The sequence below is a fragment of the Apium graveolens genome, chromosome 5, assembly GCF_009905375.1.
Source record: "Apium graveolens cultivar Ventura chromosome 5, ASM990537v1, whole genome shotgun sequence".
Taxonomy (NCBI): Eukaryota; Viridiplantae; Streptophyta; class Magnoliopsida; order Apiales; family Apiaceae; genus Apium; species Apium graveolens.
The window spans coordinates 266,903,080-266,919,049 of record NC_133651.1 but is presented as its reverse complement, the minus strand read 5'-3'; positions in this window follow the sequence as shown (position 1 = coordinate 266,919,049).

Below are 15,970 nucleotides of genomic sequence, written 5' to 3'. Positions count from 1 at the left end.
AAGTATGTGCGGACTGTGAGATTAAAATTTCTTGTAATAAGTTTGGTGCTGACTTGATACCATTTTAGTTAGGAGAGTTTGATATTATTTTAAAAATGGGCTGGCTATCTAAGCACGATGCTTAGATATAATTTTGTAATAAGAAAGTAATCTTGAAGACGTCAGACGAGAAAGTGGTGACGTTTAAAGGTCAGAAGCAAGCAAAGAAGTTCTTGACGATGATTCAAGCTAAGAAATTACTACAACAAGGATGTGAGAATTTAGTTGCTTATGTGATAGATAGATTTCAGGAGCCAACAAAACTGGAAGACATTTCAGTGGTAAATGAATTTCCAGACATGTTTCTAGAAGAGTTACTAGGACTTCCTCCAGAAAGAGAGATTGAGTTTGCGATCGACTTGGCACCTGGAACGGAACCAGTATCTAAGGCCTCGTACAAAATGGCGCCAGTTAAAATGAAGGAACTAGCGAAGCAGTTGTAAGAATTATTGGGAAAAGGAGTAATTAGACCCAGTGTATCGCCATGGGGTACACCAGTACTATTTGTTAAAAAGAAAGACATAAGCATGAGGTTGTGCATAGACTATCGAAACCTCAATAAGCTTACAATCAAGAATAAGTATCCATTACCTCGAATCGACAATTTGTTTGATCAGCTGAAAGGAGCCAAGTATTTCTCTAAGATTGATCTGAGATCCGGATATCACCAACTAAATATTAAACCCGAGCACATTTATGAATTCATAGTGATGTATTTTGGATTGACCAATGCCCCAGCAACATTTATGGACTTGGTGAACAGAATTTCAAGGAATATCTGGACAAGTTTGTCATTGTATTTATCGATGATATTTTGATCTACTCCAAGTCAACGGAAGATCTCGCGGAGAATCTAAGGATATCTTTAAAAATTTTAAGAAAGGAGAAGTTGTATGCCAAGTTTTCAAAATGTGAATTTTGGTTACAAGAAGTTCAATTTTTAGGGCACATAGTCAGTAGCGAAGGAATCAAAGTGGACCCAACCAAGATTGAAACTGTTATGAATTGGGAAAGGCCAAAACACCAACAGAAGTAAGAAGTTTCCTAGGATTGGAAGGATATTATTTACGATTTGTTAAAGATTTCTCAAAGATTGCGACCCCTTTGACGAAGCTTACCAGGAAAAATGAGAAATTTATATGGAACGAGAAGTGTGAAGAAATTTTTCAAGAATTGAAGAAAAGATTGATCACGACACCCGTTTTGTCACTTCTAGATGATCAAGGAAATTTTGTAATTTATAATGATGCTTCTCATAAGATATTAGATTGTGTTTTGATGCAGCATGATAAAGTCATTGCATATGTGTCTAGACAAATGAACCTCATGAGTAGAAGTATCCTACTCATGACTTGGAACTAGCAGCAATAATATTCGCCTTGAAGATTTGGAGACATTATCTATATGGAGAAAGATTCGAGATTTATACGGACCATAAGAGTTTAAAGTACATATTACGCAAAAAGAGCTTAACATGAGACATAGAAGATGGTCGGAGCTTATCAAAGACTATGATTGCACAATTAACTATCACCCAGGAAAAGCAAATATGGTGGCAGATGCGTTAAGCAGAAAGGAAAGACTGAACGTGTTAACAGTACCTACAGAGTTATACAAGGAATTTTAGAAATTGGAATTGGAAGTCAGAATTTGTAAGCCTAATGACGCAAAGATGTATAGTATGACTTTTCATCCAGAATTGTTAGAAAAGATAAGGAAATAGCAAGAGGAAATCATGGATCAAGATATTAATCAATTGGTAGGAGAAGAGTTATGCGCTCAAAAGGATGATCAAGGTATTCTCAGATTTTCTTCCAGAATATGGATTACACCAGTGACATAATTGAAGAATGAAATTCTATAGGAAACTTACAACTCAAGGTACTCCATCCATCCAGGAAGTACCAAGATGTACCGAGATTTAAAGGAGAATTGTTGGTGGAAAGACATGAAAAGAGGAATTACGGAATGGGTTAGCAGATGTTACACGTGTCAAAGAGTTAAGGCGGAGCACGAGAGGCCAAGTGGATTATTGCAACCATTAGAGATTCCAAAGTGGAAGTATGAACACATTGCTATAGATTTCATAGTCTGATTACCAAAGACGAAAGTGAACTACGATGCTATTTGGGTTATAGTGGACAGACTAACTAAGTCAGCTCATTTCTTGCCTATTAATGAAAGATTTTTATTAGACAAATTGGTTCACATGTATTTGAAGGAAATAGTAGTTCGTTATGGAGTCCCTGTGTTTATTATGTCTGATCGAGATCCACGATTCAATTCAAGATTTTGGAGAAGTTTTCAATAATATTTGGGAACCAAGTTGAATATGAGTACAGCTTATAACCCACATACAGACGGCCAAAGCGAGAGAACGATCCAGACTATTGAAGATATATTACGTGCTTGTGCCATTGATTTCAAAGGAAATTACGATGAACATTTTCCCTTAGTAGAATTTGCTTACAATAACAGTTATTACGCCAGTATCGGAATGCCTCCCTATGAAGCTCTTTATGGACGCAAATGTCGATCATCAGTATATCGTGATAAAGTTGGAGAACGTAAGATACTTGGACCTGAATTGGTGCAACAGATAAAAGAAGTTGTCGAGGTTATTTAGAAGAGATTAATTGCAGCACAAGATTTTCAACGGAAATATGCAAATCAATCCAGAAAGGATATGGAATTCAAAGAAGGAGATCTAGTATTACTGAAAGTGTCACCATGGAAAGGATTATCAAGATTCGGAAAGAAAGGAAAGCTGAGTCCTAGATATGTTGGACCTTTTGAAATTTTGAAGCATGTCGGTAAGAAAGCATACGAATTGGCGTTACCCCCACAAATGGAGCACATTCATAACATATTTCACGTATCGATGCTTAAGAAGTATAATCCAGATTCCATGCATGTAATTGAGTATGAGCCGATAGAACTTCAGGCAGATTTATCGTATGTAAAGAATCCAACAGAGATTCTAGAAAAGAAAGAGAAGGTGTTAAATAATAAAGTGGTAAATTTAGTAGAGTATTACGGAGAAACCCAAAGGTTGAATAGTCAACCTTGGAGTTAGAAAGTGACATACGAGAAAAGTACCCCCATTTGTTTACTTAGAAGATTCTGAGGACAAAATCATTTTAAGGAGGAAGGATGTAATATCCGGGATATAGCATGTAATTATTTTTGTTAATAAATAATTATTATATGATTATGAATTATCTGATGATTAGTATTGATATTTAGATGTTTATATGTGATAAAATATGAGTATGTTAATTTTAATATGTCCAGAGTCAAGTATAGATAATTTAGGTTTAGTCTGGCAATTTTTGGGTTGCTATATGATTTTATAATGATTTACGGATTTAATAATCATTTTCTGTATAATTACAAAACCATTTTATAAAACCGGAAATCATCCAACTTCAACCATTTTTTGTGTTTTTACAACTCGAAACTCTTCGTAAAACTCCTTCCTAACCGAATCTAATTATTTTGAACATTTTCCGTGTTTTGACTTTTTCAATCCGGAAAACGTTTTGACCCGTACGAGTCCCGACGCAAAATTTTTGATACGATAGTCATTTCGGTAGATCAATAAAACCCGTATTCATGAAAGACGAGGTATTATTACACTATCTTCGTATAAAGTATTTTATAAGAAGCCCGGTTTTGGTAATTATCCAATACAGGTATCAAATTGGATCATTTTTTGCAGTTACTTAGCGGCTAAGTAACCTATTTCTGGATCCAATACGATGCAACGGGTATTAATATTCCATAAGTATAAATAGCCTTTTTCTTATTTTATTTTATTCGTATAATCATAAACAAACAGTTAAAACAGATAACCTACAGAGGAAAACCCGAAAATTCATCGTGTTCTTGAGAATCGAACTTAAAAACAAAAGCGTTACCAAACTCGGAATCAAGCGTGCCATATACCGAATCGAAGCTCTCGAAAAGCTCTTTCAGAATCAACATCAATTTCAGTGCAGAAATCAAGGTCATGTTCCTATTTATTTGTTTTCTTTCGAATTAATTAATGATTAAAATATGAAATTTTGATTTTGATGTTGTTTGTGTGATTTGATGGCTGAATCTTGTTGATAATTTGTCCTAGTTATTTTGGTATATTATATGATGAATTTGGAGTTCAATAACATGTAGAAAAGTGGTCTTAATTTTCAAAATAATAAAATTAGAGTTTATGTGTGTGAATGTTCTTAATTAGAATTTAGGCGTTTCTTTGATAGGGGTTATTGGTTGAAATTGATTGCACTAACTTGTGGATCGTCCAAAGACGATTCAATTGGTGCCTAGGAGGTTAACAGAGGGTTCTACGAAGATGTTCTTCGGAAAACGTCAAGAAACGGCGGTGGAAACTTTGGTTGAATTTTCCGGCCAAACGCTGTGTTATTCATTGATTCTGATTGCACAAACGTGTTCCTGGCATCTCAAAGAACATTCGGAGTTATTTTGGCTCATTTATGGGTTGTTTTACAGTCGCCGGAAAAAGCTTGGTGGCCACCGTTAATGGCGGTCGGCTACTAGAGAAGACGACGGGTTGCTAAATTGCAATTTAGCCCTCGAAGTCTCACCACCTTTATAAAAACGATAATCATGTTTTAAAATTTTTCAAAAATAGGATTTATGTTTTAAATTTTTATAAAAACAGGATTTATATTTTTATTATTTTCAAAAATAGTATTTTCTTTTTATAATTATTTTCAGAAATAGTTTTTAATTCTTTTAAATTCCAAAATTCATTATTTATTATTCTGAAAATTATTTTTAAATCCAAAATAAATCTAAATTATTTAATTAATTAATTTTAGTTGATAATTAATTATTTAATTAATCAATTAATTTTAGTATTAATTGATTAATTAATTTAACTAAAAATTAATCAATTAATTTTAATATTAACTGATTAATTAATTAGTTATTAATTAGTTTGAATTGATTATTTAATTAGATTTAATTATTTATTTTGGTTTAAAAATTCCGAAAAATAGTTTCGAGCTTAAAATATTTTTTTAAATTATTTTCAAGCCTCAATAATTGTTAATAAATGATTTTAAACTCAGATTCGGGTGTTCGAACCTTGTTATTTAATTATAAAAGGATTCGGAGACCCGTTTTAATTCCGAAAAAAATATTCAAAAATTCGTATTAATTACTCGAAAAATCATTTTAACCCCGAATCTTCTTTGAAAATTTATTTTGATCGAATATCTTACGTGCTATGTGCTATATGTGATCTGATTGATGTGTAATATGCTTGTATGTGCATTTTTTGACAGTTTTATTCGTAACTTTCAATCCGTAAGTCAAATTTGGGTGAAATGAAGGATAGATAGAAGCTTGTAAAGAATAGAATGAGATGAGAATGAGTATTGATGAATACATCTGATGTTTAATGAAGGAAGCGAGACGTAAAAAGGGAAAGCAAGTGGTCGGTGAGTGAAAATCAGTAGACAAGTACAAGTAAAGTGAAAGCGGATTGAGATAAGGCAAGTATTTTCGAAACTCTCTTCATATATATTGCAAGTATTTCCGTTAATTCTTATTATACTGCAATTATTTCTTGAACCATCTTGATATGTATTGAGATAGTTCTACATTATATTGTAAGTACTTTGAAGTACTTAACCCTAAACCCTGATTCTTGTTATTGATCTTAAGCCATAAGCCTTATTCTTCGTAAACCATTGATTGTTGAATTCTCATATACGAACCACACATATACGATACTACTCTACAAATACATATATACCACATACTGATCCCTGATATGGAATTGCTTAATATACGAATCTTCATACCTTGTATAATAGAAGACCAATCCTTGTAATCACTAAACCTTTGGTCTTCTACTTTCTGATTTTTTCCTTGGCTGATAGCCCATCTTCATGTTTGCCTTGCTATACCTTCATGGTATTAAGAATCACCCTATGTTCTGAGATAAATGTTGTTTATGATTCAGCTTATTGATTTACATTGTTTATCATGTTGATATTATAAAATTGGATTATTTTTAAATATGGACCAGATTCATGGTCGGACCAGATTCGTGGTCCTGTTAGGACAATGTGCGCCTTGGATCCAGTAAAGAGAGCAGAGTTGTGTGCCTTGCTCGATGTTACGTGACTGATCAGTAGCCTAACCTTGGTTTTTAAAATAAAAAGTGAATATCCAATTCTAATCATTGCTTATCAAGAAACATGATTCTTCTGAATTATTTCAATTGATCATTATTTAACCTCAGTTATTGTTATTATGACTTGTCGAGCTAGTTAGCTCACTCTTGTAAATCTTTTATGTTATCACTACTAGAAATATGGGATCAGACATCGTGTAACACCCCCAGATCTGGGTCGTCACGGTCTTTCTTTCCACAATATCACTTAACTTAATTAATAATAAATAACATCATGCTGTGACCCCACACTAACACACACCACAACACGTTATAGTCTCAGAGATGAAATTGAAATAAGTACAAGTCCTTGAATCCATAATTTAAAAGTTATTACAACCCAAAATGATTACTTGATAAGTTTACAGTTAATTGCCATTATCTGCCACAAGTTATAATTATACATAATTGATTCCCAAAAATAGAATGCCTGATCTACAAATAGATCTACCTCTGCAGCTATAGCAGCTACGATATCAACGGGAAGACGCGAGACGCTTCCCACGCGCTTGCGCTGGGTCTGCTTGAGTCTGACCATCTTTCCTAACTGTTATTGTGTGATGAAGAAATGAAGCAAGAGTGAGCATTACAGCTCACAAGATATTATATAGTGTAAACAATAATGCAAGTATCTAAATAGATAACTTACTAGAACCCCTTATCAAGTGTAAGGCAATTACTTACTGGATATAAGCTTAAAGGAATATGAAGTTACCAATTACTTCATTATACTTATACCATTTTAGAAAACTACTTGAACTACCATTGTTCAAAGTATAATAAGTTTTTGAAGTTCATCCCATAGATGAGACCACAAGTTAAGACTTAAATAGATTCAATCTTTGAAATATTATTGAATAAAATGAAGTTACGAGATACTTTATTTAGTCCCGATATATATATCCAAATATATATCTCTTATACATTTCCTGGAAACCTCTATTATGTAAAGTATGAACAGAGTTTACAATATCCAATGAATTTTGGAAAGGAAAGAATTTTGGCATAAACCCGATATCTTGCTGATCAGGCAAAGATACCAATATGTAACCTTTTCTACTAGTAGGTGGATGAATCCCCCACCGGTCATCACCCTGGCCTCATTAGGACCTTGCGCTTGACCGCCACCCGGCCTCTTACGTGTTGATGGGCTGCCACCCAGCCACTTACACTTTGATAGACCGTACCCCGGCCTGTCACTTATGCCGACTCAATTAGATGGACTTACTTCCCGAACGTTGGGTAAGTAATCAATTCATTTATCAAAACAGCAACTATGTTGCGAATATAAAATACACCACATAGCCGGATCCCTCAGGTTTTGAGCGAGTATTTAAATCCCCTTCGAAAGGAGGATCTTAAATATAAAAAAATGAGTTTTGGGATACGCCCTAACTTTTAAAAATCATTTTGAAGACTCGAAAACATTTTTAAGAATGTTTGGAGTAATGCTGATTTAATAAAATAAATCAGTCCCAATATATTAGAAAATATCTGAATATTATTATTTAAATAATATTCCCATAAAGAATAATCTTTATAAAAATAATTGAAGTAGAAGTTTTAAAACTCATACTTGAAATGAATATTAAATAACCAAAGATATACTTATACGAAAGTACTATCTTTATTTATATAATCGAAAACAAGTTTGATTATCGAAATATTATTCTTTAATAAAATAAAGAATATTATTTAGTAAATAATCGGAGTCATAAGTCTTCGAATGAATATTCAAAATAATATTCATTAAAAAGGAATAAACAGAGTTATAAGTCCTCGAATGAATAATCAAGATAATATTAATTAAATAGAATAAACAGAGTCATAAATCCTCGAACGAATATTCAAAGTAATATTCATTAATAAAAATAAAGTTATCGAATAAACCTTATTCGATTAATAGTTTTGAAAACTATATCTATATATATATATAATATACTCGGGAACATCTACTCCCGTTTTTAGAAAATGTTCGCCTTTGGGTCCCCTATACTAAGGGTATACGCAACTACTGCTTATCTCTAGCATAGGTATTATGCAATTATAAGCATTGAAATCAACAGATAGATATCAATATTACGAAATAGACATGCATATAAACCATATTAGCATGCTCCAATATATCACAAGATTTGCTAATTAGCCATCATACATCTATTACAAGATAATGCATATACATGTATACATCACAACAATAATATAACGGGTAGAAAACTTGCCTGAGCGACTGGGGGTGGTAAAAGTCCTGGGATGAGTCTAGTAACCTATAAACATCATATAAGTTGGAATTAAATCAAAGTCGCTTAAGAATCTATACTTTAACCAATTAGACCCTAACGTTCGCTTTTGCGCTTAACGATTCACTTAGGTCGCTCGAGTACCGTCGGCTCCACCATTTTTAATAATTTAACCATTAGGAATTTTAAGGCGATTCTTTTGCGAGTACCCTACCAACTGCGTAATCCACTTTACATAATTGTTTCATATCCCAATTAGTCATTTAAGGTCCTTAACCAATGTTTCAAAGTAAGGCGAGGGGTAATGGTTCGGTCGTGAAACGCCGTTACTTAAAACGGTCGTTTCTCCTAAACCGTACATCGGATTCAAGCGAACCACATATCAAAACGAAGCTCGTAACATGAACTATCTAACCATGGCAATGGGCAAAACCTAACAGTGAGTTCATGGGTCCTGATGTTAAGAGCAAAAGCAGTTCTAAAGTAAATCGGGTATTACGACGGCTATGTTTACGTGATTACCAAATTTAAACCATTCCAATCAATTTACAAGTCAACCCACAGTCACAACTACAACCAAACTTCATCCATTCTTTACTACAACCACCCCAACAACTCAATATTTCCAATTTATACTACTTCTCAATCATGAACTAAGAGCTTACTTAAGTTCATTAACTAATCATCAAGATTTACAACTCCAAAAACATTAACCAACCAATCTCTAAATATTCAATAATCATGCCTCTCATGAACTATACTACTCATAATAAGCTCTTAACATTCAATAATTTTTCTAGGTTAAGAGATTATACCTTTCTTGTGAGTAGGAGTAAGTAATGAGCTTGAAACAACCTTGGAAAATCCTTACTAAAGCTTTATCTAAACAAAAACACAAGATCAAAATTTCAAGTTCTTGAAAAACACTATTCACTCTCTTCTTCCATGAATTATAGGAAGAGATTGTGAAGGAATTTGAAGCTTAAACTTATAGGATATCTATATCTATGTACAAGGAACCTTAGATAATTACCTCACTAATTAACAAGGCTTGGAACTTGAATTTGAGTTTTTCTTTCTTTGAAAAATAAAAGGGGCCGAGAGCTTCTTGTGGAAAAGATGAAGTCAACTTGTGTTTTGTGTTATGAATTGTTTTGCTTGGTTGTTTTGCCTTTTGTTTTGCTTAATTACCTTTTAACCATGGTAAATTTTGTGTGGTTTATAATCAACCAACACTTCCTTCTCTTTGGTCATGCTTATATCATCCTCCTATGTCATCTTCCCACACTTGTCCTCTTCTTGTTGGTGTGATGACATCATCATCATTAACCTCTTTGATTAACTCCTAATTACTTGGCTAATGACCGCTGATCTGTTATACGGTTCGCTTAACTTTCGTTCTCGTTTATCGTTTGAGGGATCATACCCGGGATCTTATTACTTGGGTTTCCTTAACCTTTCTCAATACATTATATTCCTTTTATGATCCTCTCTTATAATCCTTGAATTTAAATCCTTTTTATCCTGTTACCTTATACTCAATTCTTTCGGTATCTGGTGGATTTTCGGGAAAAATCAAAGTGTTCGAATTTGGATTCTGACGATCTTTACATACACTTATATACCATATAGAGTACTAATAAGATCTCAGAATAACAATAAAAGAACCTCTACAAGGTACGGCATGAAAATTTTTCTTATTCAGCATAATCAGCAAAAATACTATTCATAAGGGTTACAAAAATTTAAAAATTTTGGGGTTATTACAGTCTCCCCTCCTTAAAAGGATTCCGTCCCGAAATCAGATAGAAAACAAATGGGGGTACTCTTCTAGCATTGTGCTCTCTAGTTCCCAAGTTGATTCTTCCGCATTATGATTCTGCCGTAACACTCTGACTAGCTTGATCACTTTGTTCCGAAGCACCTGCTCCTTCTTATCCATAATCTTTACTGGTTTCTCCACGGAAGTCAGATCTGGTTGCATATCCACCTGCTCGTACTCCACTATGTGTCTGGCATCCCGATGATACTTTCTTAGACACATGGAACACATTATGAACTTGTTGTAGGTTCGGGGGTAAGGCTAGTTCGTAAGCCAACTTCCCAATCCGTCTTAGTATCTCAAAAGGTCCAATGTATCTCGGGCTTAGTTTCCCTTTCTTTCCGAACCTCATTAATCCCTTCCAAGGGGATACTTTTAGCAATACTAAGTCCCCTATTTCATACTCCTTATCCTTCGGGCTAGGTCTGCATATTTCTTTTGTTTGTCTTGGGCTGCTACCAGCCGCCCTCTGATGAGATCCACTATGTCTTTGGTCCTTTGGACCACTTCGGGTCCGAGCATCTTCCGCTCTCCTACTTCATCCCAGTATAAGGGAGATCGACATCTTCTTCCGTACAGGGCTCATAAGGCGGCATTCCGATGCTGGCATGAAAGCTATTGTTATAAGAAAACTCGATCAACGGCAAGTGATCATCCCAACTTCTTTTAAAGTCTATTGCACAGAATCTCAACATATCCTCTAGTGTCTGGATGGTCCTTTCACTCTGCCCATCCGTTTGGGGATGGTAAGCGGTACCTATATTTAACTTGGTCCCCGCACATTCTTGAAAGCTCCTCCAAAATCTAGAGTTGAACCTGGGGTCTCAGTCTGAGACAATGGACGCTGGGACTCCATGTCACGTCACTATTTCCTTAAGGTAAATATCCACCAGTCTATCGACCGTGTATCTCTCATTGATAGGAATGAAATGAGCTGACTTTGTTAGTCGGTCTATAATCACCCATATGGCATCATGATTGGCTTTCGTCCTTGGTAAGCCGACAACAAAATCCATGGCTATTTGTTCCCATTTCCATTCGGGAATCTCCAGGGGTCGTAAAAGTCTACTGGGTCTCTGGTGCTCTGCCTTTACTCTTTGGCAAGTCAAACATTTGCTTACCCATTCTGCTATGTCCCTCTTCATGTTTGGCCACCAGTAATACTCCTTCAAATCCCTATACATCTTGGTGCTTCCCGGGTGAATGGAATACCTTGAACTATGGCTTTCATTCAAAATCTCGTCTTTAAGCTCTTGAACATTCGGAACCCAAATCCGGTAGGAGTACCTCATTATCCCCTTATCATCTCTCTCGGTATGGATCTCTTCTCCAGTCATTGACTCTCTGCCTTCATTCATTCTTTTTCTTGGCACAATCGAATCTTTTCCAATAACTCTGGCTGCATTGAGATCTCAAACAGCTTTTCGGTTCCGGCTCCGGTTACCTTTACTTCTATTTCCATTCTCTTGAAATCCCTTATCAATTCCTCCGAAGTCATTATCATTTTGAGTCTTTCCTTCCTGCTAAGGGCATCAACCACCACATTGACTTTCCCTGGATGATAGAGAATCTCACAATCATAGTCCTTGATTAGTTCTAATCATCTCCTCTAGCGCATGTTGAGCTCTTTCTGCATAAATATGTACTTGAGGCTCTTATGGTCTGTGAAAATCTCGCACTTCTCTCCATACAAGTAGTGCCTCCAAATTTTTAAGGCAAAAACTATTCTCGCAAGCTCAAGGTCATGAGTAGGATATCTAATCTCGTATTCCTTTAGTTGTCTCGACGCATACGCAATCACCTTACCGTGCTGCATAAGCACACACCCTAATTCTTTGTGCGACGCGTCACTATATATCACAAAATCTCCTTTTCCGTCTGGCAATGCCAACACCGGGGCCGTTACCAACCTTTTCTTTAATTCTTGAAAACTGTTCTCGCATTTTTCCGTCCATTCAAACTTCTCTGTCTTATGAGTAAGTCGTGTTAAAGGGGCTGCGATCTTCGCAAAGTCCTGTACAAATCTACGATAGTAGCCGGCCAATCCTATGAAACTCCTTACCTCTGTGGGTGTGGTTTCCCTTTCCCAATTTGAGACCGCCTCCATCTTGGAGGGGTCAACCAATACTCCTTCTTTATTGATCACATGTCCTAAAAATTGTACTTCATTAAGCCAGAATTCGCACTTCGAGAATTTGGCAAATAACCGTTCCTCTCTGAGTATTCCTAGAGCTATCCTCAAATGCTCTGCATGTTCTGCCTCGGTCCTTGAGTAGATTAAAATATCATCGATAAAAAACTATCACACACTTGTCCAAGTACTTCTTGAATACTCTGTTCATTAAATCCATGAAAGCCGCTGGGGCGTTGGTTAATCCAAAGAACATTACCAAGAACTCATAGTGCCCATACCTGGTACGGAACGCGGTCTTGGGAATATCTTCGGGTTTAATCTTTAGTTGGTGATATCCAGTTCTCAGGTCAATCTTGGAAAAATAAACAGCATCCTTTAATGGTCGAACAGATCGTCTATTCTAGGTAACGAGTACCTGTTCTTTATGGTTAGCTTATTCAACTCTCGGTAGTCGATGTACAGCCTCATGCTCCCATCTTTCTTCTTAACAAATAACACCGGTGCCCCCCACGGAGACACACTGGATCTTATCATACCCTTATCTAAAAGTTCCTATAATTGGGTAGTTAATTCCTTCATTTCTAATGGGGCTAACCGGTAAGGTGCCTTTGAAACTGGCGTCGTCCCTGGGGCCAACTCAATAGCAAATTCAATCACTCTATCGGGTGGTAATCCCGGAAGGTCTTGTGGAAATACATCTTCAAATTCGTTGACTACCGGATTATCTTGCAAGTTGGGCACCTCCTTCTGCGTGTCCACTACATAGGCTAGGTAAGCCTCGTTTGCTTTTCGTAGCATCTTATTGTCCTGGGCCATGGTCAAAAATTTCTGCGTCTGCCTCTTTCCTCTAAATATGACTTCTTTCTTCCCGGGGATATTCAACTTAACTTTCTTCCCCTTACAGTCTATCCGAGCATATTGCTAGATAGCCAGTCCATTCCCAAAATTACATCAAACTCCCCTAATTTAAAAGGAATCAGATCAACACTAAAAGATTGTCCCCCTATGCCTAACTCACAGGCGGGGTGAATCTGGTTAACAGGAATAATTTCATGGTTGGCTATTTCCACTTGTAAGGGTTCTATCAAGGGTTCATCTTTAAGTCTTAATTTATGCGCAAAGTCCTTTGATATAAAGGATTTAGTTGCTCCAGAATCAAATAAAACATTTGCACTGATTGAATTTAGAGAAAGGGTACCTGCTATCACATCTGAGTCTTTTATATCATCTTGCACTGTCATGTTGAAAGTCCTCGCAGTAGGTGGCTTATTAGAAGCAGCTCTGCTTGCTCTTGAAGCTGCTAGTTTGTTCATTGGGCATTCCCTCTTCGAATGACTCGGGCGTCCACACTGATGACAAGTGGTGGTTGGCCGGTTAATGGGGGTTGGCAAAGTGCACTTGTTCGAATAGTGACCTTCTCGACCACACTTGAAGCAGATTATCGGCTTTCCTTTACACTCCCCAGAATGCATTCTTCCACAAGTGTTACAGGCTGGCAATGGGGGTCGAGACTGGTTGGAATAGGACATTCTTGACTTCTGGCCGCTCTGGCTCACATTCACACTCATTGGCCACTTAAACCCAGTGTTCTTTCCCGATAGGGACACTGATCCTCGATTAAATCTAGTTGGGAAGCTCCCTCCTGCGGAACCTCCACCCATGCTCATAATTTTCCTCTTTATTTCCTTCTTCTCTCTTTCCTTCAGCATCTGTTCACTTCCGGCTTCTACAATTGTTGCCTTCTGCACCAGAGTGGCATAATCAGTAAGCTCAAGGATTGCCACCCTATTCCGAATCCACGGTTTCAGTCCCTGCTGAAACCTCCTAGCTTTCTTTTCCTCAGTGCTCACAAACTCCGGCACAAACCTTGATAACTCAGTAAATTTTGCTTCGTACTCTGCTACAGATAAGTTATTCTGCTTTAGCTCCAAGAACTTGAGCTCCATCTGGTTCTCCATAAACCTCGGGAAATACTTTCCCAAAAACAACTGACTAAATCTCTCCCAGGTTATAATAGCATCTACCTCCATGTTTTTCTTGGCCTCCCACCAGTAGTTAGCCTCTCCTTTCAGAAGGTAGGTAGCAAATACAGTCTTCTGTGCTTCATCGGTACTCAGAATCTCAAAGGATTTCTCCATTTCCTTTAGCCATGCCCTTGCCTCAACTAGGTCGGCTGATCCGTGGAACTCAGGGGGCTTAAGGGACTTGAAAGCCCTGAAAGAGTTTGCCACAGCATTGTTATTTTCTTGAGGGGGTGGGTTGGGTTGAAGTTCCAAGTTCTGCCTTAGTAGTTGCATGAACTGTCCCATGGGGTCCATGCCTAGGTTTGGTACTAGTTGCTCAACCTCAGTTTCTCCTTCTTCAGCCTCTATCTCAAATCCTTCAACATCAAATATTTCCTCCTCCTCTTCATACAGGGAGTCATCTTGTTCAACATAATCCTCATCTTCCTCTTCACTGTGTTCTTGGTTCCTACCGTCCTGGTTATGGCTTTCCTGGTCCTCAGATCCAGGGTTCTCCCTAGTTCCAATCTTTCTTGGCGGCATGATACTGATAATTTTTTGGGAAATTCAACGTTAGGTTACAATCATACATAAAATTGTGCCTTGCACAGTTCTATAATGGGGAGAATATATCTCGTAATTCTATTATATTATGACAGTTCTAATAAGAAGTGCAGTAATAATAATGCTAAAAACAGTGATCTCGTCACTAAGGAACTAAACTGAAAGGAAACAAATATATACATAATGCGAGAAATACATAGTTTGATCTAGTTAAAAGTACAACAGTTCTACATCCGTCTGCCCAAAAGTGATACACAAGAGTCTATCTGTCTAGTCAGAGAAAGGGATGCTATATACAAGTAAACTATCCCGGAAAATTGGCTCTTACTATGGCCTCGACTAACTAGACGACTAGACTACCCCATCACTGGTCCTGAATCACACACCAGAGTGGGTCAGCTCCCACACCCTTTCCATCGCATGACGGAAGATGTAGTCAGCCTGCCTCCTAGAGATCCTGCCGTGCCTGTCCCCCTGGAGTGATCGGAGTCTCGCACCGGCTGTGAGCTCTATCCCATTCAGCTCCCTTCTCAGGGATCGGGGTATGATAGCTCTAGCCTCATAAGATCGGGCATACCGACCAGCCCTCTCCACCTCCAACTCCCTCCTGACCTCATCCAGCCGGGCCTCAATAACAACCACTCGAGTCCTCAGTACATCCTGAACATAGCCGAGAGCTAACAAAGACTGCCTATGGGCAGGGTCGAGAGGTGGTGAATCCGGAGCCGCTGGGGGTGCCTACTCGGTCTACCTAGGCTCGGGAGTAGGGGTCTCAGAGTTGTCATCATAGGGTCTCTAAGATAGTGGTGGAGGGGTAGGAGCTCTGACCACCGGGAGTGAGGGTAAAGGGGTACCAGTGTACTCTACCATAGCTCTGACATGCTCCTCAGCCACTGGGACCTCATCCGGGTCCTCCTCATCTGAACTCGCAATAACCTCCATCTCTGACTCCTCTGAGGGGTC